Here is a 6,131-nt window from a genome sequence, read left to right as displayed (position 1 = left end):
CTTGGCAAAGCTCACTCTAAGCTTGAAAAGGCTCACTCCTCTCTCATTGAGCAAGTCAAAGTGGAGGAAGCCAAGAAGGACCAAGTGATCATATCGTGTGATGTGGGACTAACATGTGATCTTATTGATGAATCTTTTTATAAGCCCATTATAGTTGCTCCCACTAACACTTTTTGTAGCACTACTACTTCTACTTCACCTTTGAGTGATGGTCTCACTTGTGATGCCTCATTAATGGTGGAAAATGAGACCCTCAAGAAGGAGGTGAATGAGCTCACTCGTGCCTTAGGCAATGCCTATGGTGGAGACGCCCGCCTTGCTAAAATGCTTGGGTAGCCAAAGGTTTTCTCTCAACAAAGAGGGATTAGGCTATACCCCCAAGAAAGGCAAGGTGGCCTTTGTCACTTCCAAAGTTAACTTTATGAAGGGCAATGGTCGGTTTTGCAATAGATGCAAGCAAGTTGGGCATGTAGAGCAATATTGCAAGATTAACAAGAACAAGCTACCTAATGTATCCTCAATTAAATTTTATTCTTGTTACATGCTTTTTAAGGGTGCCAATGGTGTGAAGGATAAGTTCATTAGTACACCAATTGTGGGCCCAAAGAAGAAGGCCATTTGGGTACCAAAGACCTTGGTAACTAACCTTCAAGGACCCAAACAAGTTTGGGTACCTAAAAAGAATTGATCATCTTTTGTAGGTCAATTATAAAGCCAGAGAAAGGCATTGAGTGCTTGATAGTGGGTGCACACAACACATGACCGGTGATCCAAGAATGTTCAATTCAATTAATGAAAACAAGAGCAATGGATTTGATAGTATCACATTTGGTGACAATGGAAAGGCAAGGTCAAAGGGCTTGGTAAGATTGCAATATCCAATGACTTGAGCATTTCCAATGTGCTACTAGTAGAGAGCTTGAACTTCAACCTTTTGTCGGTAGCTCAATTGTGTGATCTTGGTTTCAATTGTATATTTGGTGTGGATGATGTAGAGATCATAAGTGTAGATGGCTCTAACTTGATATTCAAAGGATTTAGATATGAGAATCTATACTTGGTTGATTTCAATTCTAGAGAAGCTCAATTGTCAACATGTTTGATCACTAAATCTAGCATGGGTTGGTTATGGCATAGAAGGCTTGGTCATGTTGGAATAAAACAATTAAACAAGTTAATCAAGCATGACTTAGTTAGAGGCTTAAAAGATGTCACTTTTGAGAAAGATAAGCTATGTAGTGCATGTCAAGCCAGAAAGCAAGTTGGTAACACACATCCTAAGAAGAGTATGATGAGCACATCTAAGGCATTTGAGTTGATGCACATGGACTTGTTTGGGCCAACTACATAGTCTAGCATTGGTGGAAACAAATATGGATTTGTGATTGTGGATGATTTGACTAGATATACATGGGACTTCTTTCTTGTTGACAAGAGTGATGTGTTTGCAACATTCAAATCTTTTGTCAAGGGTATTCACAATGAGTTTGAAACAACAATCAAGAAAGTTAGAAGTGATAATGGAAGTGAGTTCAAGAACACAAGAATTGATGAGTTGTGTGATGAATTTGGCATTAGACATCAATTCTTGGCCAAGTATACTCCTCAATCAAATGGGTTAGTTGAAAGAAAAATAGAACCTTAATTGATATGGCAAGATCAATGTTGAGTGAGTACAATATGAGTCATTCATTTTGGACCGAAGCAATCAACACGGGTTGCTACTATAGCAACCGACTCTATTGTCACCCCATGATGGAGAAGACACCTTATAAGCTATTAAATGGAAGAAAGCCAAACATAGCATACTTTCGGGTATTTGGTTGCAAATGCTATATATTGAAGAAAGGCACTAGATTGAGCAAGTTTGAAAAGAAATGTGATGAAGGTTTGTTGCTTGGTTACTCCACTACTAGCAAGGCTTATAGAGTTTGGAATTTGGCTAGTGGTACTCTTGAGGAGGTTCATGATGTGGAGTTCGATGAAACAAATGGCTCCCAAGAGGAAGATGAGAATCTAGATGATGTGAAAGGCACTCAATTGGTCAAGGCAATGCAAAACATGGACATTGATGAGTTAAGGCCTAGAGTGGTGATTGATGTTGAAGATGACAAGAATCAAGTGCTCTCTAACTCAAATGTGCAAGCTAGTGGTTCTCATGATCAAATCCAAGCAAGCACTATTGATGACAATGTGCAAGATCAACAAATGGCTAGTTCATCATCTCAACCAAGTGATCAATCAAATGCTAGCAATCAAGTGCAAGTTCTTCAACCAACCAATGTTGCAAGAGATCATCCATTGGACACCATCATTGGTGATATTTCAAGAGGAGTGCAAACTAGATCAAGATTGGCTTCATTTTATGGGCATTTCTCATTTGTGTCATCCATTGAACCTAAGAAGATAGATGAAGCTTTGAAGGATATTGATTGGGTCAATGCTATGCATGAAGAGCTAAACAACTTTACAAGAAACCAAGTATGGGAGTTAGTTGAGAGGCCTAAGGATCATAATGTGATTGGAACCAAGTGGGTCTTTCGAAACAAGCAAGATCAAGATGGGATAGTAATAAGGAACAAAGCAAGATTAGTGGCTCAAGGTTACACTCAAGTTGAAGGTCTTGACTTTGGAGAAACATATGCCCCGGTTGCAAGATTGGAAGCAATTAGGATCTTGTTAGCCTATGCTTGTGCCCACAACATTAAGTTGTACCAAATGGATGTGAAGAGTGCATTTCTCAATGGGTATATCAATGAGCTTGTGTATGTTGAGCAACCTCCTGGTTTTGAAGATGAAAAGAAACCCAACTATGTTTACAAGTTGAGAAAAGCTTTGTATGGATTAAAACAAGCACCTAGAGCATGGTATAAGAGATTGAGGGATTTCCTACTCTATAAGGGATTCAAGATGGGAAAGGTTGACACCACTCTCTTCACCAAGAAGCTTGGAAATGACTTGTTTGTAATGCAAATCTATGTTGATGATATCATATTTGGGAAACAAATCAATATTTTTGTAAGGAGTTTGGCAAGATGATGGCAAGTGAGTTTGAGATGTCTATGATTGGAGAGCTTAGTTACTTCCTTGGTCTTCAAATCAAGCAAATGAAGAATGACACATTTGTGAGTCAAGGCAAGTATATTAAGGACATGCTCAAGAAGTTTGGAATGGATGATGCTAAAGCTATTAGTACACCAATGGGGACAAGTGGAAGCTTAGATAGTGATGCTAGTGGCAACATGGTGGATCAAAAGATGTATCGGTCTATGACTGGAAGCCTACTCTATGTGACCGCATCAAGACCGGATGTGATGTTCAGTGTATGCATGTGTGCTATATTTCAAGCCTCACCAAGAGAAAGTCACTTGAAAGCGACAAAAAAGATATTGAGGTACTTGAAGCATACACAAAACGTTGGATTGTGGTATCCCAAAGGAGCAAGGTTTGAGTTGATTGGATATTTGGACTCTGATTATGCGGGATGCAAAGTTGAGAGAAAGAGCACATCGGGCACATGTCAATCATTGGGAAGATCACTTGTGTCTTGGTCATCAAAGAAGCAAAATAGTATAGCACTTTCAACCGCTGAAGCGGAGTACATTTCAGCCGATAGTTGTTGTGCTCAATTGCTTTGGATGAAGGCTACTTTGAGTGATTTTGGAATTAGGATCAAGCAAGTGCCATTGCTATGTGACAATGAGAGTGTCGTAAAGCTCACCAACAACCTGGTTCAACATTCAAGAACAAAGCATATTGATGTCCGCCATCATTTTATAAGAGATCACCAATAAAAAGGGGACATTTGCATTGAGAGTGTGGGCACCAAAGATCAACTTGCTGATATCTTCACCAAGCCACTCGATGAGAAGAGGTTTTTGCAAGCTAAGGAATGAATTTAACATACTTGACTTCTCTAATATGTGTTGATGCAACCCCACTTATATGACATGCCTCTCCTTTAAGCAATCCAAGGTAAAAATTGATTGGCATGACATACATCCTTGCTAAGGACATGTTTAGTGCATCTAGACATATTTCACATTTGTATAGGCTCATTCATGAAAACAAATGAATTTGATGCTTGTATGGTACCACTATTGCTTGTATACTTGAAATGATCTAGTGGTAGCATATGACATGTTTGTGGGCTTGTAAACCTAGTGTTTGATCTAGAAAATAAGCTATAAGTGTTTAACTCAACATGGTACAAGATAACCCTTATTTGGAGGTGTGAAGAAGCTTGTCCTTGGATCAAACCGAGTTAAATATCTTTTGCAAGTGATCTAGATTGAACCAAATTAGGAAAATGATCCTCATTTCACATGGTTTCACCCCAACCTATCTAAAATTTGAGCCCTCCTTTTGTGCTAATTGTTGACATTAATAATCCTAACCTATCTATACTTTAAGCCTTTGTGGTCATTGATGACAAAGGGGGAGAAGTAGTGCACAAAGATATTAGTACATGGGGAGAAAGAAGTGTACTAAGATGGTGAAAAGACAACAAAGGGGGAGAATTTGACATAAGGGGAGAAATATGATAAGGAGAGAAATATGACAAAGGAAAGGGATCAATTAAAATTTTGAGCACACAAGTAGGGGGAGCAAGCTCATGAACTTGTATGGTGCATTTGAATGTGCATTTCATATGTTTGCTTGCATGGCATAAGTTTTAAATTTCAATATCCATGCTTGTGTGGTGTATGCTAGTTGTAGGTTTGAATGATAAAATGAAAAACTAGCATGCATAGGATATCTAATGATTTAATTTCCAAGTATTTCCAAGTGGTATCTTTTCAAAGTATGTTTTCAAGTAGTATAGAGCTAACCATGGTGCTAAGGATGGTATAATGGTGTACTCCGATTGGTATCATGCTTCAAAGGTCTATCTCTTATACCTTAGCATCATTTGATAGAAATTGTCTCCTATATTTTTTATCTAAGCATATGTGCAAAGCTACAATCCAAACTCTTAGCACATATATAGGGGGAGCAATTGCTACCATATGGAGTTCATGAAACTTGTCCATATCCTTTACACATGGTAAATATGCTTGGGCAAGCAACATGGATTCAAATGAACATTAATTCATATCTTTGTATAAGGGTTGTCATCAATTACCAAAAAGGGGGAAATTGAAAGCTCTAGTTTGGTTTTGGTTAATTGATGAAACCCTAAGTGCTAACCTAGTTTATCAAAGTGATCATGAGATAGGTAGCACTATTCCAAGTGATGAAGCAATGACGAAGATCAGGACAATGGTGATGGCATGGTTATGATAAAAAGGCTTGAACTTGGAAAAGAAGAAAGAGAAAAACAAAAGGCTCAAGGCAAAGGTATAAAATGTAGGAGTCATTTTATTTTAGTGATCAAGACACTTAGTGAGTGTGATCACATTCATGATAGATAGCCATACTATTAAGAGGAGTGAAACTCGTATCAAAATGCGGTTATCAAAGTGCCACTAGATGCTCTAATTCATTGCACATGCATTTAGGATCTAGTGGAGTGCTAACACCCTTGATAATATTTGTGAAAATATGCTAACACATGTGCATAAGGTGATACACTTAGTGGTTGTTACATTTGAGCAAGGGTGAAGGAGTTAGAGATAATAGAAGGTTAGTCTCACTGTTTTACAACTGACCAGACGCTGGTCTCAGGGGGACCAGCGCATCCGGTCAGGCGTGGTAGTGATAACCTGGCGTCGGTCATGCGACGGGATGCTGGGCCTCTGACTGACTGGATGCTAGAAGGCTGCATCCAGTCAGAGCTGACGTATCTACATAGAAGTTAGGGTAACTGACCGGACGCTAGCTACGTCCAGTCAAGTGCCACCAGACATGTCCGATCGAAGAAAACCTATTTTGAAACCTTACTGTAAATGACCGGACGCTGGGGGTTCAGCGTCTGGTCACTTGTGCTAGAGCGTCTGATCAACTATCGACCATTGTGATCTGGCGGTCACAGTTAAATGAAGATTGACACGTGGCCACCATCGGGCGACCGGACGCTGAGCCCAATGTCTGGTCAGTAGGACCGGAGCGTCCAGTCACCCCGATCAGTGCCTAGTGAAGGGGTACAATAGCTCTATTTCATGGGGGCTTCTATTTAAGCCCCATGGCCA

The sequence above is a fragment of the Miscanthus floridulus genome, chromosome 6 (genome assembly GCF_019320115.1).
Source record: "Miscanthus floridulus cultivar M001 chromosome 6, ASM1932011v1, whole genome shotgun sequence".
Classification (NCBI taxonomy): Eukaryota; Viridiplantae; Streptophyta; class Magnoliopsida; order Poales; family Poaceae; genus Miscanthus; species Miscanthus floridulus.
The sequence above is the reverse complement of the archived record's forward strand: the minus strand, read 5'-3'. Positions refer to the sequence as shown.